Source organism: Schistocerca piceifrons, chromosome X (genome assembly GCF_021461385.2).
Source record: "Schistocerca piceifrons isolate TAMUIC-IGC-003096 chromosome X, iqSchPice1.1, whole genome shotgun sequence".
NCBI classification, from domain to species: domain Eukaryota; kingdom Metazoa; phylum Arthropoda; class Insecta; order Orthoptera; family Acrididae; genus Schistocerca; species Schistocerca piceifrons.
In genome coordinates, this window is record NC_060149.1 from 443,531,097 (window position 1) to 443,545,551 (window position 14,455).

General features: G+C 41.2%; 1 non-coding gene across 1 annotated transcript; it reads right to left on the minus strand.

Moving 5' to 3' along the window:
- Positions 1–13,531: 13,531 nt before the first annotated feature.
- Trnat-ugu lies at positions 13,532–13,606 on the minus strand. Its single transcript has one exon. It is a non-coding gene; the product is annotated as a tRNA-Thr (tRNA).
- Positions 13,607–14,455: the final 849 nt, after the last annotated feature.

Sequence of the window (14,455 nt, forward strand, 5' to 3'; positions counted from 1 at the left end):
TCCTTTCGATAGTTTTCACCGCCATGCAGAAGGCTTGGGACTACCACTGTCTTGTAGAATTTCTTCTGAGTCTAAGTGTGGCATGTTTTGGAGTGCGTTTTGATTATAGTGTGCACCCGTGTGAAACTAACTAGTTTTATCTCGGTGCCTCAGTGGTACTCAATTGATAGTGGACAAGTAATTATAATTTCATATTAACAAAATGGTTCAAATGGCTCTGAGCACTATGCGACTTAACTTCTGAGGTCATCATTCGCCTAGAACTTAGAACTAATTAAACCTAACTAACCTAAGGACATCACACACATCCATGCCCGAGGCAGGATTCGAACCTGCGACCGGAGCGGTCGCTCGGCTCCAAACTGCAGCGCCCAGAACCGCACGGCCACTCCGGCAGGCTCATATTAACAAGTTGCTGGTATCATCTCAGCATATTTTTAATCTCGTATTGTCTTTTCCCTTGATTTCAGTTTTTGAGATTTCACAGCTGTGTGTATTTTGTCGTACACTGCAGAGGTCGGGCAGTTATTGCATTAATGATAAAGGTCGTGTCATTGATATTACCCTAGAGGCTCACACCCTTCTCTCTCTCTCTCTCTCTCTCTCTCTCTCTCTCTCTCTCAGTCTGCGTGTGTGCATGTGTGTGTGTGTGTGTGTGTGTCTGTGTAAGGGGCAGCTGTTTCCCATGATTTGGCAAGTGTATTATTTTTATTTTGTGACCCGATGTCCATCCTGTTGTCACATTCACCAGTTAATCTAAGGGCTGAAATTCTGTGCGACATTTGTGTTTGTATCGTGCAAACCATGCTCTATATATTGCTGTATTTCAACTGTTCATTTATAGCATTTTTTCAGGTGAAATAGCAGACCAGCCCAGCATTTGCCTCCACGATTGTGTCGGTATAGCAGACCAAATTCGACCTGGGTCTGGCTCACCTCCATATTTTGCAAACTAGCACGTTGTCATTAAGCTCTAGGAGCAAGTCCAATTGCCTAAGACTATCATGAAATATTTTTATATGTTTTTAAGAACCTGCACGAAATTTTCAGGTAAAACCGTACTTTAAAATATTTCCGAAATCGCATTTCCTTTCCCTCTGTCGAATTCCTCCGTAAAAGACTCACGATACGCCTTCACAACATTTACAGGGAACAAATCCGAATATATATCTGGTCGAGGATAATCCAATATATCAAGATTGGTAGGTAGAGATTTATTTGTGGAATAAAACAAAACATGTGTACTCATAACCTTTGTTTCCGGGTAATTACATCGCATATACTTTAACACATCCTCCTCAGAAACATAATTTAACTATTTTACTGTCAATTGAAATTTACAATAACACAGTGAGTGTTAAAAATGGTGGCCTTTTTTTAATTTACTTGCAAGACGTACTGAATTCGTGAGCCCCTACAGCAATTCTGAAGTGTTTCAAATTCCTCATTGCTTTCCTACTATTGCATAGCAATTAATTCAGCATTAGTTTAGCATCTGGTACGTTGCTGTGTACAGCGTCTGTTAAGCGTACTCGGCTATTAGGCGTATCCATTTGCATCTGACTATATCAAAGATGATAGTGTATATATTGCGCAACGGTACGACCTGTAGTTACTTTGAAAATCTCCTGATATGGCTCAACCGGTAAACAAGCTTGTATGCCTTTAACGGGCTACTTTCTGTCCCTATATACGGGATGAAGTAGCTAAATCCTAGATACGTTTACTTAAACAGGGACTGACAATGCCACAACCTGAAAAGAATAACATAAGAACTCGTCAGGGGCAGTTTCGACCTTCTGCAGTGTGACTTACCGTACGTTTACAGAACTGACTCCTCCTAGATATCTTACTTAGTGATAAATAAGTTAAAAATCGGGACTAGCATTAATTACGTGGTTATTCCTTCAGAAAGGCGTGAGATGGGAACATTAATCTGACTAAGGTAATGAAAATAGAAATTTCAAATAAATTTCTGATTCATTAGTATACTTACTATGAAAAACACGCACATAGATTACAACAACTCGACCACTCTGCTTAACTTAATATCGTCGCATTCTGATCTGTTTCTGAATCGGCAATATCAAAAACGAGAACACAGAAATATCACCGATCTCTTGAGTGAAACGATGACTTACAAACTCCCGATAGCAGATTAAATATGGGACGCGAAGTTAATAAAAATGCTGTCCCAGTCAAATCGTCACTTTCCTACACGGTTCGTAGGAAAACCTAATCAATCACATTGCCTCTACGTAAGACACCAAATCGTGAGGAAAACGGTAACGCCTTACCTTGTGTTGAGCAGAACAAAAAAGAGAGGAGCGACATGCGCTTTTCGTAATCAGTTAAAAAATTATAGCTCGCTCTCTCAAGACATAACTGTGTAACCACTCTCAATACCAGTTCCAATATTATGAAGTCGTTCTCTTCAACGGAGTTGCAGCAGAATTATCAGACCACAATTTGACACAAACAACCTTCAAACGGCCTCCTACGACTCAGCGCTGCCTGTCCGCACAGACTCACAGTAAGAGGCATTTAATACGTAAAACTGCTGAGCGCCGACTAACCCACAATAACACGCACTACGTTATATGGCGAGACCACGTGGGACAGCCCACGTTTGACCACAAGTCACTTACTGACGCCTTTGAAATTCTACATGGGCAGGTGGCATGACCATGCCCTAGTTCTTCATCGGCCGAACTTCTGGCTCCATAGCTCACAAGTAAAACATAAGTACATCCCATGTAGCAGAGGTAAGTACCGAAATTGATCAACGTGCGATCCGAAAATAAAGGGAAAGAATTCTCTAGTAATCGATGCAAAAAATACGTGATCCAAATGAAGGGTGGCCGAATCAAGAGACCTTCCAACTGTTCAACGTAAAAAGAATGTACTGCGGTAGAACAGCTTTCCAGAAGCCCATACTGACTCGTCTGTCTACTTAAAGTGACTCACATTGTAGGTATCAATTTTCACACTGTTGTGAAACTAAAAGCTCTCATCTGCACTAAGGAATATACGAACAATATCGTACATCTTAGAGCAACCGATCTCTACATATTATTTCAGCCTTACGCGAAGTGCACGAGTAACGAGCTTTCCTCTTTCAAAAGGAAAACCTATACAGTTCCGCTCATTATTTTAATGAATTATTGGATTTATTCAACTTATTTCTTGCCAAAGTAAGTTACTTGCTTCGGATAATCCGAAAAGAGAGGAGAATTGGAAGAAGTTACCCGAGAAAACGCGTGTAGAACTCGTTAACAATGTCAACTGCTTTACAGCCTTCTACTGAACTTACGGTTCCTTGTCATCGGTACTCGATACAAAGTGGTTTAACCGCAGACAGTTAAGAACATTCTCTATGGGTTTCTCGCCTTGGTCCATATATCAGCTATGCAACTCTACAAAGACTACTCTTCAATTCAAATTCCTTTTTCGAAATTTCATTGGATAGTTTTTCTGTTAAGCATCTAAGGTTAAATATTTGGTAATTAACCATACCGTGGATCACTGTAGCAAAATATGAACCAAAGTAAAGCGTATATCCGTATATCCACTTCCCGTAAAAAAAAAAAAAAAAAAAAAAAAAAAAGACAGATAAATCTACCACTCTCAGTCGTCAGTTTTTCCTTTTCTCGTTTTTGCTTCATTTTTTATTTAATACTACTGATGCAGAAACAAGGTAAAGTTTCACTAACTCTGATAACTTACTTATAACTACTGATAATAGAGACATGTGGCTGTGTTTTCTGTGCGTTTATAGAAAAACCTGTAGTGTTTTATCTTTATCACGGGAGTTTCATGCAATGGAGCTACAGCTGAAGAAAGAGTTTTTTTACTTGCTGACACAAGAGAGGTACAGCGCAGCTTTAATTAATGACCCTTGAAAACAACAGTCTATGTGGCTGTATCTTAGTACTACGCTTCGAGTGAACATCGTAAAATCTGACTGTTGTAAGCGAAAGTGCTAAAAATTCTTCCTCGAGAAAATATACATGATCCGAAGATAACAAAACTATATGCAATAATTTCTTTGAACACAAAAAATTTTTCAGTTATAAATCCACGCCTTTTGGACTATAGGAGAAGCGACATTATTGATTGGCACTCAGATCAATTAAAGAAGTCAGCTCCTTCATTTTCGTGCAGTTGCTTTCCATGGCTGCGATAGCGCTACAACGCCGCTTAATTTCGGTCCCAGAAATCCAGTTACAGACATATATCCGGCGGAGAGGGTGAGATGAACCGTCCTGTGCAGCGTTGAAGGGTTGGATTATTTAGCTGTTGAGTCGTGCTTCGTTTAATGTAGTTATTGGGCGCTTGAAGGAAATTACGCCAAAAACTCATTTCCTTCTGTCAACAACGTTTCGTAGAGGTAGAAAATATAAAAACGTGAAAATATTTTCTGCCCTGCGGTATACAGCGTTTATAAAGCCGAAACACTATTCATTATCGCAGAATTCTACACATAGTACCCTTTCACTGCTTGTTATCATTCTTTGTATTAGTCAGGCTTTTCACACTTTCAGTTATGTCGGAAGGTACTGTGAATCGTACCTTGCGTTCAGTATGAAGACTTAAGTTACTACGATGTTTTGGTCCTTCGGGAACAAGAACACGTCAGTTGTTGATGTACACACTCGTGCTGCATGCTTAGCTCTTCCAGACATTTCCCTTATTGGGACCCTATAAAAATGAGAACGTCTGCACAGCGTTACGCCAGTGAAACTTTTCTACATCTCTTAAATACATTTGGCTCTCATAATGGCTGACGATATAAATATTTTATAATTCCTTTCAGGATATGCTCACGAATAATAGATTTCCTATTCATTCTTACTGCAGATGGAGATTTCATATTCACTGAGATATCTTCAGTAATTTATGGTGGTGAACTGCATGGTTTAAGCAAAAATAGAAGAGCATACTATCAACTGTCCTTACATTGTTGCGTCATTTTATAAATCTGCAATGCAGATGACAATTCTTGAAGTTTCCGCCTTAAGAAAATTATGCAAATAGTCTTATTTATTTTTCAGATACATCATGCTACTAATGTTACTCAAAATAAAATCCTACGCTGTTGTCTAGCACTAGCAATAATTATAGGTATGCAGATACTGAAGGCTCACCCAGAGTCTCATGGAAGATACTACCGCCACAGAAAAAACTGAAAATACAGTATTTTTTGAAGATGGCACTGGAAACATCTAAAGCATGCAGAAGCATTTGCCGTGACGTCTATTACAGCTAGAATTATTTTTCACTGAGTTAAAAAACTGAGATCGTATAGTCCACATCTTACGTTCAAATCACTACAAGACACTACCTTAGAAGCCCGCGAAAATCTTCGAAAGACACGTACCTTTGACAGTGATATTAGCTCGTGTTTTGGTGCTCGCTGAGCTTTAGATAAATGTAGGTTGTGATAACCTACTTGCAAATAAAAAAGTATAATGCTAACTTGTGAATGTCAGATACTTTGATGCCGGACATTCTTTAACCAATAGCTACAGAATTGTTTCCTAGCGCTACTCCCATTTCAGTGACACTCGCATGGTGAATCTATCTTGAAAATGTTACGTGTTGTATTTCAGTTGCCGTAATTGTTTTGCGTCGCCCAGATTGAAGGGAGAGTCATGTCTGTTACTTCGCTGAGAATCGTGCAAATTGAGATCTGATTGCTCTTGTGTTTTAACTGTTCCAGTTCCATATTTGCGAAGAGGAGGTAGATAAGCCATCCACCAATGATCTAAACTGATGAGAAACCAGAATAACTGTCACTAACCTGGCGTGAGCATTCGATCTTTGTGCCACAAGATAGTAATCTATGCATTAATCTGTCCCGCAAGGTATTCTAAACAGACAAAGTGTGAAATTTGTTAATTGACATTAACCTGTAAGGCTACGTAAACTATAAGATGCATCCATATTTCATTTGCACAATACGGGCCGCGACTCCCACCTGTGTATTCCACTTCACTATAAAACGAAGGTGCACTATACAGGGTGAGTCACTAACTATTGCCACCTCGAATAACTTCGGAAGTATGTTAGTAGCTGAAATGTTTGTGGGACAAATGTTGCATGGGACAACGGGGGCGATAATATGACGTTGGTTATTTGTTGCTAGGTGGGGTCGCCTCAGAGATATGAAAGTCAGGTTTGTTTCTTTGAATGGGATGCTATAGTTTGGTACTTATTTTCTGAAAGCGGATATCGAGACGAATCCAATGATGCGTAACAGTAAGGACTTTGGAGGTCACCAAAGGTCAAAAAGGTGGCATGAAACGTCCGTTTACAGAAGGTGTTCGAAGTGATGACCATTGATATCAGTGCAGTACTGCAATCTTCTTATCATGTATTGAGTGGTATTCCTTATCACATCGGCACTTGTAGAAGCACATGCTCTGACAATTCTCTCTCGCATATCGTGCAAATAGTAAATATTCGCCGAATACGGAATATCCATATAACGTGCCACTGACATGTAAACACAATTCGACGGTTTCGCAATATAATACTAATAGCAACGGTAAGACTAGTATCGTCGATTCAAGTGAATGTGAATGATGTAGTCCTTCGAAGAACAAGCCGATATGCTTCTCATTTACGGAGAATGCCAACGAAGTTAAGTGCGAGCTAGAGACTTAGGCGCTGAAAGATATCCTCAACGTACTCACCCTACACGTCGTACATTTAAATATGCGTATGATAAATTGAGAACAACTGGATCTTTAACGCATGGGAAACATATCCTGCAAAGGAAAGTTATTAGTGAGGAAACGGAAATTGGTACTCTTGCCACTGTGGCTCGAGATCTTTCTGTTAGTTCTCGTCAAATCGCAAGGGAATCTGGCATGAGCCAGAATAGTGTTGTTCCCGTTCTGCGTCGCACTGAATTCTGCCGATAGGCTCAGCTTCAGATTCAGAGGGATAACACATTTATCAGTTTAATTTTATTTACTGACGAGGCTACATTCACGAACTATGGAAATGTTAATTTGCATAACATGCATTATTAGGCTACTGAAAATCCATGTTGGCTACGGCAAGTTGTTCACCAAAAACCGTGGTCGGTAAATGTATGATGTGGGATTCTGGAGGACAGAATTATAGGCCCCTGTTTCATCGAAGGAAATCTTGATATTAGGAAGTAAACCACATTCCTGCAAGAAACTTTAGACTGTTATTGGAAGAAATACCTTTAGGAACAAGGAACAGAATGTGGTATCAACAAGATGGGTATCCTGCACATTTTTCGCTGATGACTAGAAATGAGATGCAGAGACAATTCCCACATCGTTGGATTGGACGCGGAGGAGATGTGTCGTGGCCAGCTCGTTCGCCAGACTTGACGCCCCTGGATTTTTTTGTTATGGGGATAAGTAAAATCCATTGTTTATAAAGGCGTTGCAACTACAAGTGAAGATATGCGAGAGATAATTGTCAGAGCATGTGCTTCGATGAGTGCCGATGTGATAAGGAATACCACTCAATCCATGATAAGAAGATTGCAGCACTGCATTGATACCAATAGTCATCACTTCGAACACTTGTGAATGGATTTTCATGCCACCTTTGTGACTTTCGTTGACGTTACTGTTACACACCATTGGATTCGTCTCGATAGCCGCTTGCAGAAAAAGAGTTAAAAAAAAGTTGATCATATCTCTGAAACGACCCCACCTAACAACAAAAAACCAACGTCATATTATGGCCCCCGTTGTCCCATGCAACATTTACAAACTTTTCAGCTACTAACATACTTTCGGAGTGGTGGCAATAGTAGTGACTCATCCTGTATGTGGTAAACCAATATTTTTGCATCTATATCGAGTGAAATAATGCTGTTAGACACTTTTAGTTATGGAAAATACATTTCTCTGAAATATTTCTGTAGAGACTGTGTGTGACACACTCATTGTCATGTGTGTTATTACAATTCCTCACTAATGAATATCAGAATGTTACAACAATGTACTTGCGATGGGGTCTACAGCCATAATAAATCATTGATGTCATTCAACACAGTATTATAACTGTTACTCCCTTAAAGATATTTTTCTGGTAATAAAATTTCGGGATTACTTTCCATAACTGAGAGATTATCGTGACACCGACAGTGGTTTCAACTTTCTTCTAAAAGAGGTCAAAAAATGCTATTTACGAAGTTAAATGTGTCATTGTGTTTTCGTGTTAGATTGTTTGCATGTTGTCTGTTTGAGAGCCAGGATAATGCGGGTGTCCGACTAACACTGGGATAAACGGGCAGACAACAAAGACAATAATGCAGTTGGCAGCTGAACGTTAACTTACGTGTAGCATGAGATTTTTGTGTAAACAACGGTAATATTCCAGGAATATTACATGGAACACTGTGCACTGTGTATAGCATATACGTTTAGCTAACCTGCGCAGGAGGAGAATAATTATTTAGAAGGGGAGACACGCACGCACTTCTGCACACGCCGTACCGACCTCCCGCCTCCTCCCCCTTATCACTGTCTTTTTCTCTCGCTCTATCATAAACATACACACATGTGTTGCTAGCCATTGCCGACTTGCCTAAAGAGGTCATATAAATCTGAAATCAGCTCCTGTTCTCTCTGCATAGCTTTGGCAATCGTGGCACCCGTTGTGGTGGTGGTGGTGGTTAGTGTTTAACGTCCCGTCGACAACGAGGTCATTAGAGACGGAGCGCAAGCTCGGGTTAGGGAAGGATTGGGAAGGAAATCGGCCGTGCCCTTTCAAAGGAACCATCCCGGCATTTGCCTGAAACGATTTAGGGAAATCACGGAAAACCTAAATCAGGATGGCTGGAGACGGGATTGAACCGTCGTCCTCCCGAATGCACCCGTTGTAAATACGTGTTTATCCAGGAGCGACCAGAATAGTTTCGTCGCAAAAGCATACCAACGTTAACGCAGTAAATATGTAAGCGCTTGTAAACAACAACTTATATATCATTCTGTAGGGTACAGAACCCACTGTCGTCGTTTGTTGCAAGTTATCAGCACGGACTATATATGCTCGTATTCTAGTCGTCACGACTATATTTAAAATTAATTGCTTAAACAATTAAAAGCCACCAATGGGTCTAAGTTGCTAAGCAACTGTTCGATTTCTCTCGAAACGAACCCAGTGGGAAGAAACTTCAATAAAGGGATATTTCCAGCAGCGTGGGACTTGTACTTATCGAGGATAATCGTCCGTAAGCCAGCTCTATGTCTCACTATTTCTATTTGACCCCTTCTTCATTCGTAACGTAGTAAACCTAACGTTACAATTGATGAGAAGTCATTAAAAACGTCTGTCCTGTATGAATAATTTCACATCAGACAAATTACTCGTTTTCATGGATCATTTTGCGGCAAGCCACTTCCGTTTAAAGTATGCTTATGATGTCAAAATGAGACTCAACATTTTCCGTCGGGTTCACACAGGGTTATGGGAGTGATTTTTCTTTCATTGCGATCAAAAAGACATATATATTTTATTTGCACGGAAACCTAGCAGCGAAATGGCAAATCAGGTAGCTCTGCAGTACATTTGGTCAGTACCTGTATGAGCAGTATAGCTGAGGATGGTAAAAGCACATACAATCTCCTGCTGCATAGTTGCGCTGTACATGAAGCCACAGCTGGAAGCAAATGTAAGCGCCATTGAAACTGAAAATTTGGAAATTTGTGGTACGTTCTATGGGACAAAATTGCTGAGGTCATCGGTCCATAAGCTTACATACTATTTGATCTAAGTTAAGTAACTTCCGCTAAGGACAACACACATACTCGTGTCCGAGAGAGGACTCGAACTTCCGACGGGGGGAGCCGAACGCCATTGTCTTTGACACTACACTGACTAACTGATTTCAATACACACCTAAAATTCTCCGAATTTGGTACTGATGGCTCTTTGGATTATAGTGCACAACATTTGGAGCGCACGGCGTAGGTAAACGAATTCGTACTATATTGATGCGTTGCATTTTGCTGCATCTATTCTTGTTAAGGACGTCATCTGCTGTACCGTTAAACACGAAATTTAAGCAATAAATTAATAGGAATGATTGAGTTTACTGCTCCTTCAGCTATTCCAGACAGTGCCACACGTCAAATGTCTCAGACCGCAATTTCTGAACACAAGCACCGTTTCAATCTTACTCCGTCGATACTCGCGTAGTGTCCTTCACTGACACATTCCGGGAGTACCTACGATGCTGCAGTGTTTGAACTTCCATGCCATCGGATGCATACCCTGATATGATACGAAACGCCTCCGCACGAGTATTTGGCAACAAAATGTATATATAAACAGGGTGTCGATAAAAGAGTGTCCCAGTATCACTGGTATACTGTAACAGTTTAATTTAGACTATTTACAACAAATCATACATCACATTTACAGTAAACTAATCTAGTTTTTCTTACAAATATTCAATATGTGCACTTTGGTTGTACAGCAGACATACAACCTAAAATCCAGTTCTTCCCACACTTTCGTTAACAAGTCCGTAGTAATGAAATCAATACCCTCTTCAATTCTGTGTTTCAACTCTTGCAAATCATTAGGTAGTGGTGAAACGTAGCAACGGTCTTTTATGAAGCCCCGAAGGGAAAAATCGCATGGCATGAAATAAGGTGAACGTGGCAACCAGCGAGAAAGAGCTCTGTCGTATTGACCATTACGACCAACCCAACGCTGAGGGACTTTAATGTTCAACCACTCCCGTACAAAGAGATGCGAATGGTGAGGGGCTCCATCTTGTTGCCAGATGAAATTTTCAGGTTCAGCTTCTAATTGGGGAAAGAGCCGTCGTTTCAATGTATCCAGATAAGCCACATCGTGCACTTGACGCGGGACACAGCGTGGAAAACGTTTAATGTTGGGAAATCTCTTTGATGTCTTACAGGTTCGTGAGGATGTTCTGATCTTCAGATAGGAACATTATGGGTATTTACCTTCCCACATGCATGAAAAGTTGCGTCTCACTAAACACTGCACAATCAAGGAAGTCATCTTCCCGCTGCAACACTTCACTTGCAATGCTATGACGTATACCATAGTCACCTGGCCAACTGTAACCGGTTTGGATGTGTCTGTAAAGGTTTTCTTAAGACCTTCTTCACTGCCGCCTTTGGCAACTGAAGTTCAAGACTTTCTTTCCGAACAGACTTCTGCGGCTTAAGACGATAAGATGCTGTGACACGGTCAGTGTCGTCTTCGGATACTTTTGGTCATCCCGTGCTTTTCCCTTTACACACACAGCAGGTCGTTTCGAATTAACTATACCATCTTCGGATGTTGTAGCCACATGGAAGATGACAATTAAACTTTTAAGGAAACAAACGTTGAATGGAAATTACAGATTCATTCTCGGCAAACTGTAGGAACACAGAACGTTACACGCTCAGAGGACACCATTTAGGGTATATTGCGCTGCAAGCGCGTAAACAACAAAGCGGCACTCGAGCAATCGCCTATTTAAACCTATTTGAGTTACTCTTTCATTGTGACTTTAAGCCAATACTCTACAATGCTTACAGTTTATATTATTAATATTTATAATTGAGACATTTTTATGGACATTCTGTCTATTTCGCCAAGTTCAAAACCATAATTAACTTCTGAACTTAAGTCTGTCTTAACCATCTCCGCGACGCTTTTTCTGAGTGTAAATTTCCATATTAACTTAGGTGCCTTAATCTTTCTTAGAGTAGCAGACTTATTAGAATGAACGTCACTGAACACAAAGTGATATGACTCCATATTAAAAAGGTAGATACTGTCCACTAACTGCTCCTAAACCTTATTTTTTTAGTTCTAATTCGGTCGCCATGATCATCCTAACTCATTTGTATTTGGTCTTAAGGGTTTTTTATATTGAGATTATGTACTGCTCTTCTTGGTTCATATTCAAATGAAGTTTTATCAGTATTTAGGTTTCATTAATTATCTCTACCCATCTCTTCCTGTGTTTGACGGTTTGTATTATGGGCACTTGTTTAGACTTCACGAAATACTCTGTAGCAGTTTCAAAGAGCGTACGGAAATTTTTAGACAAATAAAATTTCTTTAAATGGTTTTCAGCATTATCGATATGTCTCGGTATGTCCATCTTTTTAGAGATGGTTGCGGGACTCGGCTGTTCGATACAGGATGTCAAATTAAACACCTTTCAGCCGTCTAGTTTCCAAACTAGTTTTATTTGGCAAATAAACAAGTTTGGAAACTAAAAGGCTAAAAGGTGTTTAATTTGACAACCTTTATCGGTATGTAGTTGATTTCTCAATACACCCCTGAGTTATCGATTTACATGTCTGCACCTATTATCGTTTAACAACCACTCTTCGCCTTGATGACAGCATCAGCACCTCGTGACAAGCATTCCACGAGGCAGCGAAAGGTTCGAAAGTCATCATGATCCAAGTGTGATTATTTACAGCTCACAAAGACTGCTAGAAGCTGGGTCCTAGCCGCGCATTTCTCGTTCGACGGCTTCTCACATATTATTAACATGGATGGGGGCATGTGCTCTGGGTGACACACAAGCACACTCATGTCCGTGTAGTGTTATTCGTATGATTCTGACGCAGTCTCTAAGGGTGGTAAATTGTCTTGAGGAAAGTGCAGATTTTGAAGAGGATATTTCAAGACAGCAATCTAACCCCTTCAGAGCACGTTCCTCTTCAGCAAAAAATGGAGAAATCATGAACTGTTCTCCACTTTACGCCGAGTAACTTCACTGTGATTTCATGTCAGTTTCAGCGTACATAATGTCCTGCAGTCTCACTTGCACTTAGCAGAACCCAAGTACATGTTCTAGGAGTCTGCTCATAGTGGAATTTTCCTCTGTCGCACATTAGAGCGAAATAGCCGTGCTGGAAATTATCTGCGAGGTCGCGAGAGTGCAGTTGCAGGTTAAAACTCGAGAATTCAACTAGGGACTCGCAGCAATACTCGTACACGTGGCCCGGCCGGAGTGGCCGAGCGGTTCTAGGCGCTACAGTCTGGAACAGCGCGATCGCTACGGTCGCAGGTTCGAATCCTGCCTCGGGCATCGATGTGTGTGATGTCCTTAGGTTAGTTAGTTTTAAGTAGTTCTGTGTTCTAGGGGACTGATGACCTCAGATATTAAGTCTCATAGTGCTCAGAGCCATTTGAACCATTTGAACCTAAATTGAAGGAAGCAATTCATGGCATTCGCTTCAGAACTGTTACAGAGATCCATTAGGCGCTACGCCACTCCAATTATCAACACAACTGGCGCTGCTAAGGGTATTGTACGACTTCCATATCGCTGGCAACGGGTTATATACAATGCATACGACTAGTCTGAAGGACAGTAAAACTCTGAAACGTGTATCTCTTTATATGAAGACAGTAACTGTTTTTGAAAGAGCAGATACTGTTGATGACCGTGCAGCTTTTCCCTGGAATAAATGATGACTAACTGAAAACCTCAGCTGGCGACAGGTGTTGTTGATATACCTCGATGTGGACAGCTGAAAATGTGTGTCCCGACCGGGACTCGAATCCGGGATCTCCTGCTTACATGGCAGACGCTCTAACCATCTGAGCCACCGAGGACACAGATGAATAGCACGACTGCAGGGACTTATCCCTTGCACGCTTCCCGTGAGACTCACATTCCCAATTGTCCACAATTCTATATATGTAAAGTACCTTATAGACATCAACAGTATCTGTTCTTTCAAAAACAGTTACTGTCTTCATATATATAGTTAAAGTCTACCCAGCCATTGACCTTCGTCTGTGCGAATGCGCACAGGTTGCCCAAACTCTTACGGGAATCGCCAAAGCGTGCACGAGTAATGAGTGGATGGGCAAATGTCTATAAGGTACTTTACATATATAGAATTGTGGACAGTTGGGAATGTGAGTCTCACGGGGAGCGTGCAAGGGATAAGTCCCTGCAGTCGCGCTATTCATCTGTGTCCTCGGTGGCTCAGATGGTTAAGTCTGCCGCCGGCAGTGCTGCGAGGCGGTCACGCGCCAGAGCGCTGCGGGCGAGGCGCGCACGGTGTGTTTGTGTTTACTTCGGCCGCTGTAAGTGCCGTTTTCCTTCTAGACCACCATGGCGCACAACTATCGGAAGAAGACATTACGTTTCAACTTTTGTTCCGACTTCGCCCGACCCAAGGCCCTGGAGGTAGAACGATTTATACGCGATGAAGTTAAAATACCACCAACGGATCTAATTGGTATCCACTTGTCCATAGTTAGCAGTACCGTCTACGTCAAAATGATCAACGATGCGGCGTGCGACAAGGTGCTTCAAGAGGCAAAACGTGGACTGCGCTTCTGTCATTCCGACGGCAACGTCGGACCCGTTACCGTCGATCACGCAGGTCTCGGCACACGGACGATAAGGATCTTCGAACTGCCGTTCGAACTATCTGCAGACGTCGCCATCGAG